This window comes from Cuculus canorus, chromosome 1, assembly GCF_017976375.1.
Source record: "Cuculus canorus isolate bCucCan1 chromosome 1, bCucCan1.pri, whole genome shotgun sequence".
Taxonomy (NCBI): domain Eukaryota; kingdom Metazoa; phylum Chordata; class Aves; order Cuculiformes; family Cuculidae; genus Cuculus; species Cuculus canorus.
Genome location: NC_071401.1, coordinates 202,962,367 through 202,980,702, shown reverse-complemented (window position 1 = coordinate 202,980,702; position 18,336 = coordinate 202,962,367).

The following is an 18,336-nucleotide window of genomic DNA, read 5'->3' as shown; positions in this document are numbered from 1 at the left end:
AGAAGCATGACAAGCCAAGTTTTATTTCACTTGAAAAGCAAGCATTTTAAAGTCCTTTCCCTTTCATACTGGTCGTTTGAAAAGAGATCTGAAGAAAAGTCGAAATCCCTATGTAAATGCATATATTTTCAAGCAGGAGGATACCTATGCAGACACATATTAAGCTGCATTTAGGTTTGGTTGGCAAGCCATGTTTGAAGAGCATTCCCCACGCAGTTGATGCGCATGGGTTTTTTTTGAGTCCCTATTGAAGTTCATTTGCACCAAATTGAAATGAATATCTAAAAATTAGATATTTAATTTGCGGTTGCCAGAGGCACATGAAATATGCATGCATGTTGTTTTCTTGCCAAGTAAAACACTTTTACAGTAAATGTTGTATCTCTATAAGTCTAAAATGTGTTGCATATTCCAAGATTTATACCATCACACTGGATTAGGTACTACAGTAAATCTTACTACATGGTTGGTGGCTTAGCTCCCCAGAATATTTTCAGTCCAATATAGACAATTTACAGAAGAAGTACATATATATAAATGCAATTTAAACATAAGCAACTGCAAATGCACAAATTTTTCAAAAACTTTTTAGTGTATATTGATTTGAGTATCTTAAAACCAAAACAATCTAAGAAAGGATTAATTTAGGAAAATCATAGATTTATGCTTTTACCAATACAGACACAGAATATAATATACGTAACATGAGCAGTACTATTTATGCTACCATGTGTTTTTATGTAACCCCATTATTTTCCCAGGATCATTCCTGTCTATTACTTTTAGGACTGGGCTGTGAGGGAAAGGATTGAGTAGAACAGGTCCACAGGTTCTCTACAATTTTCTGCAACCCGGTATTGCAATGTTTCTTTCATCTGATTAATTGCATACATGGAGACGTTTCAGTTCAACTCATAAAATTAAATCTGGCAAAGATTATTGGATATGCCTACAGAGTTAATACAAAATTTTAATCATCCGAAATACATCAGCTTCAGTGTGTTCCTACAAATCAAATGCAAATAATATACAGTTCCTTGGTCAAATCCTCAAATGCGGAAAATCAACTAATCTGATCTATATCAACAGAGGATGGGATCTCTGGTATAATCTGTGGAAGATTTTCTCAAAGAACATTTTTCCAAGTCTAATATTCAAGATCCTGAGAACTTATGCAATGCTTCATAATGTGAAGATTCCGTGAAAATTTGAGAACACGTCTCAAACTGTGATTTGAGACTTGAGGGACATGAAGTTAAATGCTTTACAGCACTCTGAATATTTATAGAGACGGAGAGATTTCACAACTACAGCTCCACAACATATTAAGTACTTGCAGCTACTGTTACTGTCAGAAATGAGGGTCAGGGATTTTGTTTCATGTTAGGGGATCTCATATCATGTGTAAATGCCTCAGATAGAGTGCACACATGATACCTTTATCCATTAACTGAGTAGTCTTACCAGACTTTTCAGTATGTCAGATTCTTAAAACTGATTATTTAGCATTTGTCAATTCAGATGTACTGTATAAGTTTCAAACAGAAAAGCCTAGTGTCGATGATATTAATCTTCTCTCAACTCCAATAGACGTTAAGGAAATGTACAAAATCATTAGAACCTGATCAGTTGCTGTGTATTAATAGAATCATAGAAATAAATGGCAGTAATTTTTAGAAGTACTGTATGTCCAACTTTGTGGGAAAAAAAAAATCTGATGGAATTTTATAATTATTAAATAAATAGGAGCATACATACTTTTAATCGGATTCTACACCAAAATATTTTCAAAAACTGTTCAATCTAGTTGAGATGGACCATCTTGAGAAATAAGTTCTCCTTAAGTACTTGGTTTCTAAAACTGAAGGAGTTAATTGTAACAAAGACTTGATTTAATTATTTTTGCCCCTTTTCTCTTTGCATATTTTATTGGATTTACATGGCAAATGAAAACAATTTATTTAGTTGTTTCTGATTCTTTTAAAAGGTGGTTCATCTGAAAGCATTTGAAAACAATATATAGTAAGTAAGCTTTTCTCTCAGAAGCTCCTAAATCCTATACATACTTCAGTATGGGATAAGAAGCCTGCTCCCACACACACAGGGCCTGACACACAAAGGTTTATGCAGGATCAGAGATTCCAAAGTAACTCTGTTTTCTTGTAGGAATACCAAAGAAGCAAAGTTACATTTGCAACTGGATTTTCCCTTGGGACACTGGTACCACAGAAAATAGACTTTTCATTTCAGTACATGAAGAACTAAGCCTATAACTAGACAAGTAGTACAGTGTTACAACGGTAAAATTCATGCAGGCGTGCACCTGGAGTCTTATGAAATATCCAGCTCTGGATGTTTTCTGTAAAAATTCAAAGTAAATTAAAGAAAATATGTTTGAAATATTTTATTTCTTCCACCATGTTTTTATTTTTATCTTTATTTCCATCCCTCTAGATTCTTTTTCTGCTACATCTTTAAGGAGAAATGCTTCACTCGCAGTAGCAATGATAGTAATAGGGAACTACAGAGCATCTGAAAAATAACAAAAATGATATTTGCAGTAGAATTTTCATAGTGAACTTCTGTGTGGTCAGGGAACCTTCTTTCTCATAAACTCGGAGTTCTTCTTTCTCTTAAACTCAGAGTTTAAGTGCACGGACATAAGGAATATTATTCCTCAGTTCAAACATTCTGTTTTTCTTGACCTTTTATCTTGCACAGCCTACTCACATTTTCCCATGATTTAGGATTCCAGTCCTGACTATCAGATAGCCACTGTCCTTCTCACACCTACATAGTGGCTTTTGAGTGCTGCCCTTATTTACTGTTTGGGATTTCAATACTGCAGGCTATAAAGCAAATTATATGGGAGCAATCATTTCTCATTAGAACTTCACCCCACAGAGCCAAAGAATTTACTGATGTGATCAATATTAGCTGTGATTATCTCTTTTTTAGAGATGTTGGCCCATGCTAAATGATTTTTTCATTTATTGTTTTTCATGTTCTGGGATTTGTCATGGCATGAAAATAATTTCTCTAGTAGGGCAACTATCATATGTATGGCCAATACTTGACAGAGTAGCATGCTAGACAGCAGAGCAAAATTCACTCTGCCTGTGGAGAGCGGTCCACTGAAGAAAGGTATCATGCTATTTCTTTGAAGTGAGTCCTAATAGTGCTATCCCTCAGCTAAATATGAATATATTAATACCTTATTAAAATTATTAGATTACGTATAAGTAAGGTGATTAAGCTAATCCTTAGATAAAAAAAAATTTTTGGTTCATTTTTATTACAGGACTCTATTTTATCTTCACTTCTATCACGGTAATATCCTTGGAAACATCAAAATTTGGTAATATCTATTTAGTTTGCTAAAGTAGTACACTGATCTGCTTTCTGAAATGTAAAATGTCAAAGAGCTATCACTCGAACTCCTAATTATAGTGTCTGGAGCTGCTACTGTGAAACCTAAGGGCTGGAGAGAAGGGTTATCTCAAGGTATTTACCATCGCTCCTTTTCCCCAACTTCGGCCCAAAAATCTTCAAAAGGATTTCCATCACCATAATGAGGCAAAGCTTCCCAAGAACTCTCAGAGTTAAAAATAATTACAGCAATTTTGCTGTACGTAAGTATGGCAAGTCTCAAATCTATTTTGCAGATATCATTTTAGTCATGGTGAAGTGATGGCGTATGAAGTTGTGGCAAATTAGGGGCCATGAAATTTCAAATGGAAAGGCACATCCCCTGCCCCACAGACTTTACCACCTCTGTGAAGGACAAATGGAAACAGAAAAATACTAGTGCACAGTAAGCACTGTGACTGTCCTGCTCTGTGTAGTGAGGAGTGCTTCCAGTACATCAGGTGCACAGACATTCTTTGGTGTTCAAGTTTTAATTATTGATGGAAACTGATTTTCAGCTTCTCCTCTAATTTGCTTTTGAAGCTTGCAGTATATTGTTTCTATGTGGGCTTGAGATAATATTCCCAGAAAGTCCTGATCACATAGCAGAAATCGTATTGCCTCGAATGAGATAAAGATCATTCTAAGTCAATGCGTGATCTCTGCTCTTTCCTCATTTTAGTCATTCAATGGTGAGTGAAAACATCTAAGAAACTGGTCAAATGAGTCAAACAGAATGATCATGTTATTCTTTTCCCAAACACACATTTTAGTATTCAAAGTGAAAATTGATTACCTGAACTGCTCATACTAGAAGGACAGAAAAATAGTTGAGAAGCTTAGTAAGAAGCTGGATTGTGTTCCTGAAGCGTCTACAGTGTCCCAGTGTCTACTACTGCTCAGTGTCTTCATGAAGTTAGTCTTCAGATATTTTCACCATCACTTCTCTCCCGGTTTTTGGATTTACGCTACCTGGGCATGGCACCACATGAGTTTGTTTAGGTGCTGATGTTCTTCTGTAGTTTGATATAGTAGTCTGATATCTTTGACTGTTTCAAACAAGACCCTGCTTTTTGGCTGAAACTCATGGGCCATTGGCTGTTGTTTCTGGTGGTAATAGGTACTATTAACTATGGGATCTGTATGCCCATAAGCACTGAGGCTGCTTTTAACCTCCGAGGTCATCTCACACTCCCCTCCAAAAGGCAATACTTCCTTTGATAACACAGTTGGCGCTAATTAGTTTTTGGATACATAATGATGATGATGAAAACTCTGGGACTTTTAAAGCATTCTTATATAGCATGTTTAAGCAATACAGGTTACTAATTAATAACAGTTGGGTTGTGTTCCATCTGAGGTGATCTGATATAAAACTAATGGTCCTTTTCATAATAAGTATTGTAAGCTTGCAGAGAAAAATACATTATTCAACTTTTATCAGTCTTCAAAAGTTTTCTAAATGGGGCATAAATGTTTTCTTTTTCTGCAGGGAATCTCTTTCGACCTTCTTCTGACCTCTTCAATGAAGAATCAATTGTTTCTTATTGCAAAAATTACTACAGGCACCTGATTCTCTCCTCGGTGACACTGATATTTTCAGGAATTACTCCATGACAGGAAATGCATTTATTGCAGTATAAAACCAATGCACATGAAAGCAGAATTCTGCATCACTTGGTGTGTGTAGCATAATGTGGAACAAATAGTCACATAAATCAGATCTGTCTACATTAAGCTATAACAATTTCTAGTGGTAAAGAATTTTGTCTTACATAACATTAAGACTAATGTAGAAAAGTGTGGCAAGGACATAAGAGTAGTAGACACCTATTCTGATTTGAGCAAAAGTGGAATAACTTTTCTAACTTTTCAACTAAGCCTGTTCTGAAAGCTAGAAACATGGGTTTCTGACAGCGTCCCTCACTTCGGATGATAACTTCTGATTTTTTTTAGCTATCACTGAAGTAATGCTGCACTGGTACGCAGAAAGGTCATTGCTTATAATTATTTCTATGGAGACCAAGGTTACCCTTGAGTGGGTGGAATGTTGTAAGTAAAAAGGGTAAAAAAGAGTAGACAGGACAGGTGACCCCAAACTGACCAAACAGAGTATTCCATTCCTTGTATGTCATACTCAATATAAAGCTGAGGGATCATGAGGGTCAAGTCCTCTTCTTCCATGACCAGCACCCAGTCTGTTTGCCTCTGATCCTGATCTATATTTTCCTGAATCTCATTTCTGAACCCAGCTCTCACCTACCACTGGGCCCAGGACCTTTCCCTGTGCCTGCCCTGCAGCATCAGTGGTGATGTATAGCCATCAGGGAGTCATATTTTGTATAATTTATCATTTTCTCACGAACATTATTATTCTCCATTTTATTATTATTGTTTTTTTAAAGTTGTTTCAGTTTTAGTTTTCAGCCCACAAGTCTCTTTCACGTGTCCCTTTCCTCTTTCCCTGTGTGTGGTGGGAATTGGGATACAATTGCTCGTTTTCAGCTGCCAACAAGGCCTGGAGGGGGGGGCTAAATGGTTACAACCCCTCATTTTATCTAACAGCCTCACATGGTGGTTGACTTACTTGTAGGATGTCTGAGACAGTGCCAAATGCCACTGCTGAGGCAACTAAATCTTTCCTCAAATGTCTGAGAAACCTTCAGGTCAAAGAATGAAGCATTGAGGAAGAGATTCATCCTTCCTATGTATTGAGAGATTAAAAATAGAAATATTTTTAATTTAGGCTCCTGAAGTAAAGTGTGGAGGAATGAATGCCTTGGGGTATATATTTCCCTGAACACAGGATTTTGAAGTTGAAATTTTGAACATCCTTAGGTGTGCTGAGCATCTCAGTCCATTTCTTCTGGGGATTAGAGGCAGGCTACAGAGTAACACAAACCTTTATAGCCCTGCAGTTTTCATCATCATTACAGTTAGCTCTCCACAGTCATTCACATGCTTTCTTTTCTATGGATAGAGAGATAGAACTCACAGATTTAGAACTCCAGAAATGCTTGGACTCAAGTTTTAGGATTTTGTGTAAGAAAGGTGATGAAAATTCTTCAGATTAAACAGCTCATGAGAAACAAAAGAATTAATATAGTTCTTGAGAGCTGTTGACCTCTATATTAATGGAGAAAGAAAGCAAGACAAACAAGAGTTCTATCCTTAACACAGCTACTGACTTAATGGCCAGACTTTGAGCAGTCTATAGATTTTCAGCATGCTAGTATCCTAATCCTAAAAATGTACATGATAATGATTAAAACTTCCTGGGATGGATACATATACATTCAGATTTTCTTGATGTAAACAATTTGTAGACTGTTAACCAAACAGGAATAATGCAAACAAAAGTTTCTTCAAAGAGAACTATTGAATCTAACGGATTACCTTTATTCTTGACTTTAGCTGCAATTATTTCCTTAGACAAACGTAGTAAAAAGAAATGTGCAAAATTCAATTTTTAGATGGTCTATGGAGAGAGGAAATGAATGGAAGAAATATGTTCTAATAGAGAAATGCATGGGCTGTGTGCAGAGGGATGAATTTCTATAACAGCAGTGGGTGGAGAAACAACGAGCTAAGAAAATGTGAATATGGTAGGATTTGATTGAAATGAAGCATGTAGCAAAGCTGCCAAAAATGTACTTTGCTTGTATTTCTTCCTTCTGCCCCTGTGAGCAGCAAGGAGTAGAGGGAAGTCCTCGAAAACCTACCAGAGTCTTCCCACCTGGCACCTTTACTGTTTTTACAGGATTCCACAACTTCCATGTATCAGTCAAGTTCAGGTAACTTGATGAAGGCCTAACTTACTTTGAAGAGCTCTATTGATTTATACCCGATGATGTTCTGCCTGATAAGTTACTGCTATTCTCTATTTAGACGATTGAGTTTGTGCATGGTATTTTGGGCTTAGACTTCATACAGGGAAAGGAGCAGCTGCACTTCAGTCCTCTTAGTTGCATGTTGTGTGCTTGACAAAGCTGGACTTGTGTATAAAGTGGTCAGGAGCACAGATTTGTTTTCTGATAGCGGATCTTTATATATTCTTGTCTTGAAAGACAGAGATTATACTTTCTGACCATACATGAACCCATCAGCACAGCCAAGAATGGACATTTCAATGGTTGAGGATAGCTTGCCTCTTCACTCACTGCTTCCTGAAGCTATGGAACTGAGCTGTAAATAAGGTATAGGCAGTCAGAAAACAGAAACATAAAGGGTATCAGAGACATATCCTTTCTTAAGGTCTGTGTGGTTGATTTAGCAGCAAACACGGTGAACATCGATAAGAAGCAGCGTGTGAGGTGAACGGTTTGTGATAATCACAGGTACAAACACCCAGGTGGACAACTCTGGATGGTAAATTGAGGTTTACTATAGGATAATATAAGGTTTATTAGAAGAAGGTAGAGATTTGGGTGATCCTACATCTAACAGCTATCACAGAAGTAGCCCAAGAGACAGACTGATGCAAATTTTCACAGTATTGGAGTGAGAATAAGTCTAAGCTCAGTAATTTGACTTAAGCAGGTACCTTTTCAGAAGAGTCCAATTGGCAGAATACAAGCAATAACAATTGAAAGTTCATATGCTAATTGAATATGTACTTCATAGAAAAAAAACCCACACCTAACATTTTTTTCAGGAAACATACCCAAGAATAATGATCTAGATATTAACTTATGAAATGTTGCCCACAGTAAGTTACTGTTGCGTGTCTTTCTACTGCAGACAGATGAATTGGAGGCTTTAACTTAACATAATGGAAAAATTCTGTATTTTCCTCAGCTGAGAAGCTTCATTGAGACTTTATATTAATGTTTCATTATATATGAGATGGGAGAGAAATCTACCTGCTTTTCTCTGCCAAATCTTTTATCAGGCAAGAACATGTATTTCTGCAGTTGTGTGAAACAGAGAATTGCAGATGTTCAGAGCCTGTATCCAGAAGTCACCATTTTCTTGAGAGCTTCAACACCAATTTCTGTCATATCTAGCAGCAGCTATTTTAGTGCTAACGGCGAGAATTTAAGAGGTATCAGAGTGATAATGTGTTGTTTCAGCTTTTGCAATGTGTTTGAAAAGATCCCCAACTAAACAAAAATGGTTCTGTTTAAATTTCCATCACTGCAGAGTCATGCTCTGAGGGTTTGAAGAGAATAAGAACCAGGAGATGAATAAAAATATGACACAGTGAACCTCACTTATACCTAGCAAAATCTGCTTGGCCTTATTCATAACAAGAAATACTATCGACTCCTCACTGGTTTGAACAATGTAAAACTTCCCCTTCAGAAAAATAACTAACTAAATAAAGTATTGTTCAAATTCTGCAAACTAAAAAGAGTATAATAATCTCCTTTCCTTTTTCTCAGACCTGAAGCACAGGGTGGATAATAATTCTTTTTCCTCTGTGGATCTGTCTGCACAAATGACATTAAAAACATTTCACATGCTATCTCAGTTTCAGCTGCCTTATCACTTTGTTGATCTATACATTTATTAATGTAAATAATCATTTTAATGTATCTGTCTTTTTATTATCTTTTTATTTTCTTTTTGTATGGCTCAGAAGTAATAGCTGATCAGATACTTTATCAATAAATAAATAGTGGGATGGAAGAAGTCAATCATGCTAAAGTCATTCTCACAACCAGTTTATCAAGATGTCGTCAATTTTTATAGTGTGAGTTGAAAACTGATCAAAATTTACTTTTGCATGAATGATGTGGCATTTTCCTCCCACAAGCAGACACTCAGTTTAGACCTCCTTGTGGTCTTTGAATCATCTGATTTGTTTTGCCAGGCTGTAAGTGATGAGGAGTCAGGAACTACTTTACAACAGGATTAAGTATCGGACACATTGTGATCAGTGTCAGCTGTGCTAGAAAAGCCAATATTGTTTGTGCACCAAAGAGTTAGATACTTCTAAGCAATTTAAAATCAGATGTTGAAGTGGGATCCCCATCTCACGGGATGCTTTGGTGCTCTACAGTGGGAGTTTTTAAGTGTTCAGAGAAATTCACCACCCAAATAACACATGATATCAATGCAAACTCGGGAAATATTCTCCTGTGTTTCACTTATATGGTAAGGTTTTAGGAGAAAAAGGGGATTTCAGGGGTGGCTTCTGTGATATGACACCTGAAGCTGCTCCTATCTTGAACAAAGTCAGTTCCAGCCACATCCAGGATGGACCCACAGTTTAATGAAGCTGAGCCAATCAGCAAAGTTGGTAGCACTTCTGTGATAAGATAGTTAAGAAAGGGTATGAGAGTATGTGAACCACAACCCTGCAAACACCAAGGCCAGTGAAGAAGGAAAGGAGGAGGTGTTCCAGGCACTGGAGCAGAGATTCCTTTGCAGCCTGTAGTGAAGATCATGGTGAGCCAGGCTGCGCCCTTGCAGCCTGTGGAGGACCACAGTGGAGCAGATATCTTCACTGCATCAGAGCAGATGGATGTGCCCTGAAAGAAGTTGTGGCCTGTGGAGAGTCCACATAGGAGAAGGTTTTCTGGCAGCGTTTGTAAACTGTGGGGGACTCACACTGGAATACGAAAGGACCCGTGAAAATACCCGTGCTGGAACAATCTGTGAAGAACTGCAGCCCTTGGGAAGGATCCACACCAAAGCAGTTTGCAAAGGACAGTATCTCATGGAAGGGACCCCACACTGGAACTGAAAGATCATGAGAAATAACATGCAGCAGAGATGAAGCATTATGATCTGGCCACTGCCGTCATTCCCAATACTCCTGGGGCACTCAGCGGAAGAAGGTAGATGACTTGAGGGTAAAATTGAGCCTGGGAAGAAGGGAGGGATGGAGGCAAAGCATTTTCTTTTTTTTTCTTTTATATAATTTCTTATCCTACTCTGTTGAATTGGCAATAAATTATATTAATTTCTCTAAGTGAAGTCTGTTTTGCCTGTGGCAGTAATTGCTGAGTGATCTCCCTGTCCTTATCTTGACCCATGAGCTTGTTGTTGCATTTCCTCCTCCTGCCCTATTGAGAAGGGGCAGTGACAAATCATCTACGAGAGTACCTGTTTGTCAGTCAAGGTCAAACCCGCCACATTGCCTTACAATTCACTGAAATCTCATTCCTAACCTTGGATCCCTCCCACATATCTGCAGCCACTTAACAGGTTGTGCCAAACGAGACCCTACTTGCCCTGTGAGCCCATCCAGCTGCTGAGAGTCAGAGGTGTGATCTCCAGGGTGTGATCCAGCTTGCCCAGGGCTGCTCTCCAGCAGCTGTACACAGAATGCAAGATGACTGTGCTCCCACTTCAGGTGATTCATGTAATTGCCCAAAGTCAGTGAAGTGAAACTGAACTTCGTCGCTTTTTTTTTTTGCATCCCCGGAACTTTCACAAGATACAATATTGGGCATACGTCAGTGCCATAGAATACACCAGCTGCTCCAGACGCTTCGAAGAAAGAGAAGAGAGTCCCATGTCTATCATCTACTTTATAATTTAGGTTGTAGGCGATGGCAGGATAGCGCCATGCATTTTATTCAATTTGTGTATTTTATGCAGTTCTTCCATTAGCTGCACTCTTAAAAGGGTAGTGGGCAACCCCTGCCCTGCCACAAATACACATTTCCTGGTTACTTATCTGCATGACACTACAGTCAATTTAATTACATATTCACCTACTGTATCTCAAATAAAATACATTGCCCAGCATCTCCAGAAGGGAAGCAAAGCACATCTGCATATCACTATTCATCTAGTAGACCAAAAAACTGCAGCATTTGGTTTATCTGGTGTTTCTGCTCCCAACACAATGAACGTGCTGCATTAACATACTATCACTAAAAACATAAGGCATCTGATATAATGGGAATGTAACTCATAATCCTAAAACCTGTCCAAGTCTTAGTATAATTAAATCATTAAATCAATCTCCATCTTTCTCTTTCTTTCAGGAGGTACTAAGATGCAAACCCACTACTGTGAATGTGTTAGGTAAAAGAAAATAATTAAAAAATTAAATATATATTTTCAAAGCCCCAAAGGAGCCATTTAATGCTGTAAAAGAGGGAATAAATTGCTGATTTTTTTTTTCAAATGGCTGGGAGTGTTATAATGTATTTGATGTTTTTTTTTCTTTTTTTTCTAGAGGTAATCTTAGATGTGGAGTGAATGAAGTGAAGTCTGTTATCAATCCATAACATCTGCTGCAGTGTCAAGTGATGAAATGGGTGACTCCAGAGCCCAAGACAGCTGGGATGGCTTTCTTAATGCAGTAGGGTATTGTGCAAACAAACAGGCACTGATACCGTCTATGGTTGTCACAATTATTCAAGCTGGTGATACATCTTCCTGTATTAGCTGCTTGAGAAGCCCTATTTCTTTTAAAAGTAAACTACTGTATAACAATCACCCATTCTGGTCTGTAACTCAATTGTGTGCAAACATAATAAAACATTGGAAATAAAAATAAATTAAAATTTGCCACCAGAGCAATAAAGCATAAAATAGTTATGTACGAGCCTGGAAAAAAATCTACTCACAGTTTATAGAGCTAAGAAATAACGTATATCTTTGTAGTTGAATCTATATTGGCAAGATTATTCTGCATCTCCGTAGTACCTCCCAGTTACTGGGAAATCTAATACATTGTTCAGAGAAGTTAGAGACTGAGAGTTAGAAAAGAGAAAAAATAAATATGAAACACTGAAAATATGCCTTTGCCATTGCAGGATAATTACCAAGATCATTTAACAGATTTCAAATTAAGAGTAATATTAAAATGCTTCCAATATAGGGAAAAAAATAATTTAGATATAAGATCCTACATATATAAAATCACCCCCCCATCAGTCAACAAAGGGTTTTCAGCTTACAGAGTGTACAGAAGGAAAAAAAAAGCATAAAACTGCAAGAAACAGGTGTTAGAAAAGAGTAAGACTCAGTAACTAGTTTTTATCAAAATCTGAATACTATAATTTGGATTTGAATTATGTCACAGAAATTAATTCAATAGTCACTTTCAGTGTCCAAAACCAAGAAATATCTGAGAAACAAATGTATGAATTCAGAGTATCTTTTTTTTTATTATTAGTTTTTTATTTATTTATTATTATTTATATTTTTTCTAAAATGTTTCAACCTTCAGGCAAATAAAAGCAAAATTCACTTTTGGAAATTGAACTAAAGATTGATATTTTAAAGAACAATGTCACCATAAATAAAAATAGACTTTTTTATTTACATTTAACCGAATCATCAGCCTAACCATTGTATATACATAATATAGTTACATAAAGACACAATGTTTTCTTTATTTTAGCCCGGATATCAAATTTTTTTTTTAAATAAAACAAGTGTATAGTGATCAGCACGCATGAGTTCAAACCCAAAATTTCAGAATCAGATTTTCAGACCAAACTTTATCTGCCTTCCTTCCCTCTTTCTCAGAAAAATAAAAAATCTGACCACTATGAACATGACATTTAACTCCTCCTGTACATGCGGGAGAGAGGGCACGGAAACCTGTGGAACTGGTTCCAATCTCACTGATGATCACGAGGTTGTGGTGCAGAATGTAAGTTGCAAAACTAGGGCTAAAAGGCAAGTTAAAGATGAAAATACTGTGCTTGCTCAGATGCTCTTCCTCATATATTTGCCACTGTCTCTCCGTTGCTCTGAATCAGACCTACACAGATCTTTCTGATTGATGCCCCTGTCATATCTGCAGTCATCTCAAGAAGATATATCTTCTAAGAAAGAGGGGTTGTTTTATTTCTTGTTAACTGAAACCAGTGAGTCGTTTTGAGGTTGAAGATTCTCCCTTCTCTTTCCCGAGATCAGAATAAATTACTAAAATGCCAATTTTATGTTCTTATGCATTCCTGACTTATTAAACGTACCTTATTTGCCTACATGAGTAGTACTGGCTATTGTTTACCAGGACGCTGAAATAATCTAAACAAAGATAAATAGATTGTGATGACCTTCTCATCTGATCTTATTTTTTGAAACAATGAGTGGAGAAGTCAGTATTCCAAACCATGAACTTTTAACAAACCTTAAACTAGTGCTCAAGTACCAAGGTTGTTACATATACATAGTGTGTGGCAGCTGGAAAATTTCTTTGAAGGATTTGAATGTCCTCTACGAGAAAGGCTGGGTGGCCACAAAATTGCTGGTCATCTGTCTTCCCTAGAGAGACACAAGACTTAAAGTTTTGGAAGTCAGATTTGTAGAGACTGTACAAAGCACACAATAAGGATAATACTCAGGTCTGTTAGCATAGTTGCTCCAAAATATTAATATAAGAAATATTTTAATATCCCTAAGTGAATTTCAGGCTGTCAACTACTTTATAGGCAATGCAAAACTTTCCATTTTTCTTATGCAACATTATTGTTAAAGCGATACATTAGCAAAAAAAAAAAAGAACGTTGAAGGAAGATGAACAGAACATAATGAACAGGGAATGAAGGCATGGTGCCACGCCTGCAATAACTGCGAAGAAGCTGCAAACTCCTTGCAGAATTCTGCTCGTTGGAAAACATCAATGAAAATTACAATGGTCATTCAATGATTCAGTCTAGGACCGAAATGCATATCAATGCTAGAAATTCTCTGCAGTTTCTTAATTTCCTCATAGATGCTCTCCAACAAAATACACAGTTTTGCTGCCAACATTTTCTTGCCTATTACATAGAGAAATGTTGATCTGTTTTTTTCCAAGGCTGTGTATAGGTTAATTCACACTGACCATGAGAAAAAGAAAGCATTATTATTAGCAAGCTTTTATTGCGCTATCATCATTCATCGCTGTGGAGACTGAATCAGATCGAGCAGATGATCAACTCCAGTAATTAGTGAAATGACTGAATAAATTTGAAGATCATCTCTTGTGAAACCTGTATACAAAAGGCTGGACTATCTTGTATTCTGCATTCCTTCTCTACAAAGGTGAGACACGGTATAGGTTCTGTAAGACGGAACCAGGACAGTCAGAAACAGACCAAGATATTACAGCATGGTCTTACAGCATGGTCTCCCATCTAAGCCCCCTTGCCCAGTTGCCTGTTGATCCTTCTCCTGTTGACTTAGAAGTTTATAATCAGTTTCTAAGGTCTAATTTGTCTCTCTTTGGAAGTTTTTTGGCGATTTTTTTTAGTTGTGTCCCTTTCAGGTGCCCCCAATCCCTGCTGCCCCAGCCCTGGAAGTGAAGTAAGTTTCTGGTGCTATGTCATTTTCAAAAGAGTTTGAAAGGATATAAAAATTTTGCAAGCAATTTGTCTCTGTAGTGCAGGTGAATTGGTATTGACACAGGGTGAAATGGACATAAACAGGAAACATGAATGATAATGATACTTTACCAGTAACCAAATGCATGTGCACAGAACATTTATGTTTATTACTATGCAGCGATGTCTATATCCTCAGTGGTACCAGTTTAAAACTAAACTGGGTTAATGTTATGGAGCCCCCAAAATTCTGACATATTTTTGTTGGACAACAGAAACTTTATAAAAGGACAGAAATATTGATTAAAGTCCTGTAATTTGGATTCTCTAGTGGAACTGAAAATAACTTTGATATGGTACCTTGCATACATTATGTATTTCAGTTTTCCTGTCTGTTAAATAGGGATGTTTGCAGGACTGGGCAATTTTTTTATTCTTATCTTTTTCTGTAGGAGATGTGCTTCACACAAACTGAAACTTCTAAATTAATTTTGTGATTTTGTACTGATCTGTTTCATCCAAACTCCTACCCCAAAAAATTCCCCTAAAAGCACCAAAAGGTGCATCTTAGAACTTGCAACTTTTTTTGTTGGATTTTATCCAACTTAAAGCAAAGATGATTTTTTTTATTGCTAAGTTTGACTTTTTGAAAAAAATCAGTCAGACTTCAGAAAACTCTTTCCTCTTGGCTAAAAATGCCAATAGGAAACCTTTGGCAATATCTGTGTTCTTCTGGTGGAACTTCTAAGGTTCTGGTATTTTAACTAAGTTTCAGACACTTCAGCTAAAACCTTTGTTTTACCACAACCTTCACTTTTGTGGCAGAATAGACATATTCTCTATCTCTCTGCCTTCCAAGGCACCTATCAGCACGTTTGTACAGGTTCTCATTTTCACTCAAGACAGTGTGGGATGGAGCAAGAATCTTTCTCATCAAAATTATTCTTCTGAGAAACACTTATTTATGGTAGCAGAGTTACCTCCAAACTTCTTTGTCCATTTTATCCACCTACAGCCACTGGTGCACTGAAGTAGTTCATGACACTTTTGAAAGACAAGGGCTTTTCTTCATGTTCTGTACATGCACCTGACCCTTCCTCCAGGGCTTACACGCAAAGAACTCAACATCACCTGTAGGCTGGCAGTATAATTTTATGGGCTTGATATTAATGGCCAATATTTTGGATTCACATGCCTCCTTGCTGCCTCTAGCATTTTCAAGTACAAACAATCTATGGTGACAATTTCAGGCGCACTCTAAATACTCTTATTTAGGCAAAATACCAATCCAAGTAAGAATAGCTGGTGCATTGTTAGATGCTGAAACAAGGGTTTCTTTCTTGCCAAAGGATGTATAATTTGCACAGTGGATAAGAGTTTCTGAATTTGAGCTCTTTCTCAACAAAGAAAGGGTAAATCTGGTGAGAAATGAAGATTTCCTTTTGGAGTACAGAGAATGAGAAGCTACATGTAAATTCAGATTAAATTTTATGAGTGGCTTTGGCTGAAAGAGAATGAAATAAATCATTTAAATATGTCACAGTATATGCTTTCACATTTTCTAAATAAGTTCTTCATTTAAAAAATGGTAACTTGTCTTATATCAGTATTAAAAATGTAAATTTCTTGACATTTCATTTCAAAGCACTGTATTTTGCCTAAAAATACACATATACAGAAAGTGGAAAAAAACATGGATTTTAAAACACCTAGAGACAAATTGTACAATTTCATTTGCTATCAAACAACATTATGGTCTATTTGATTTTTTTTTACTATTATTTTAAAAAATTAAAATCTAGCAATGAAGAGCTTCTATCAGTTTGACTTTACCCTTTCCCTCAATTTTATTTTGGCAATCAATGTGTAAAATCTCTATGGACTCGGTTCTACTTTAGATTCCCTGTGTAGCCTCCCTCTGAAAGAAGACAAGTCCTCTTTGTCCTCCCCAAACAGGAATCCAGTGCTGCCATTCCAGGTTTTATTGATATATGTGTCGTTAAGGAGAAAGAATTATGTATTGAAACTTCATTTGCTTCCATATTACTTGACACTTCTTGAACACGACAGTTGTCTCTTTATGCATGTTGCCCTTAAAAAAACAACTATCATTATATTTGTCCTGCATGGGCATAATTACGGGGTTGTCTCAGAATAAGATCTAAACCCTATGTTTGCATTTTGAGCAAAATAATACAAAATTCAATCAACTCTCCCTTTTTGCAGTACCCTTTCTCCTGCTCCAAGGCCAACGTCTACACCTCTCAAACCAGAAGCAGCAGTTCCTAAATAGAAATGTTTGCCCCTACTTTATAATAGGTGCACTCTGATGTTCTATGACATTTCTGCTGAGCAGGAAAGGAAGATATCATTGTCTAACTGTGTCTAGTTGTAAAGCAGCCTTCCTGAACACTGCAGCACCCTAATAAGAATTCAGATGGGCAGAATATAGCTCCCTGCAGTAAGAGTAGAAGAAAACCCCACATCCTACTCTCTCACCAGAAATATTATATGTTGTGTCACTGGTGACCAACATTTCTCCATTCCTCCAGACCATTGCTCCTTTATGGTCTTACCTCTGGAGCCTCACACTAAAACATTGAACAAAAAGCTTAATAAATAAGGCCCGATCCAGGAACCATCCTCAGTGTATTTTTAGTCGAGCCAACAAAATAACAGCAAAGATAGATTTGGCTGGTGGCAATGATCAAATGTATTAAAGGACTCATCTTGCACAGCACAGAATAACTTATTGCAGTTATAAGCTCCAGCTGCATTAGTATCCAGCGCTCATGGAAGATATCTCCTTCCGTTTTATCGGACTAGCAAGCTACCAATGAAGATGAATTCTATTTCGGGATAACATCCTGGATTGAAAAAGAATGTAGTCAGAAAGCATGACATTTGTCTTCCAATCACAAAACCAATCAGCACACAACCAGGGGAGGCAGGAAGGGGAGAAATAAACGTAAACATTAATTTAAGAGATCTTCTAATGTGCAATATTTATATACAAATAGCAACTAGTGTTACATGCAGTACTCTCAGGTTTGTGAAATATATCAAAGTGCAGCAAATTGGAATGAGTCCTGAGTTTCCATTTACTTTATCTAACCAGACATATCAATTCTTTTTACTCCAGGCTGATAAAGTAGAACTGCAGCAGACAAATGAGCTAGCAGAGCTGACATAATGTGTTGTTACAAAGAAATGCTGTCTTAAAAAGAAAAAACAACCGTGACTTTGATCGCCTCTGAGGCTCCTACTTTATTCAACACAAACTAGTTGTTTACTCATTCTTTAGGGAATGTTCAATATTACTGGGAGGCAAGAAAAGAGAAAAGGAGTGTACTTGTGCAGGGAATTTACTTCCATTTTCTCTTTGGCTGTTAAGTGGCAAAATGGAAGGTGCAGGGTCTTGATGATGGTCCTCTCTATGATTAATAAAAAAGAGTCACTGGCTTCAATGGGAATAAGATTGACTGCTTAAGGTTACAGGCTTTATTCCTTGAATTCAATGATGCCTTGCATGATGCTTAGTTTAAGTAACATAAATATAAATGTTTGATTTGAATCATAAAATAGAAGTATGAGAGATGTGCTAGAAGAGAATAAGATCCCAGCTCTGGACTTTGCTGCCAGCAGTGAGGGAGGGACTATCTTTGACCACCGTCAGCATGGAAATGGGAGTATAAATTTATAATCC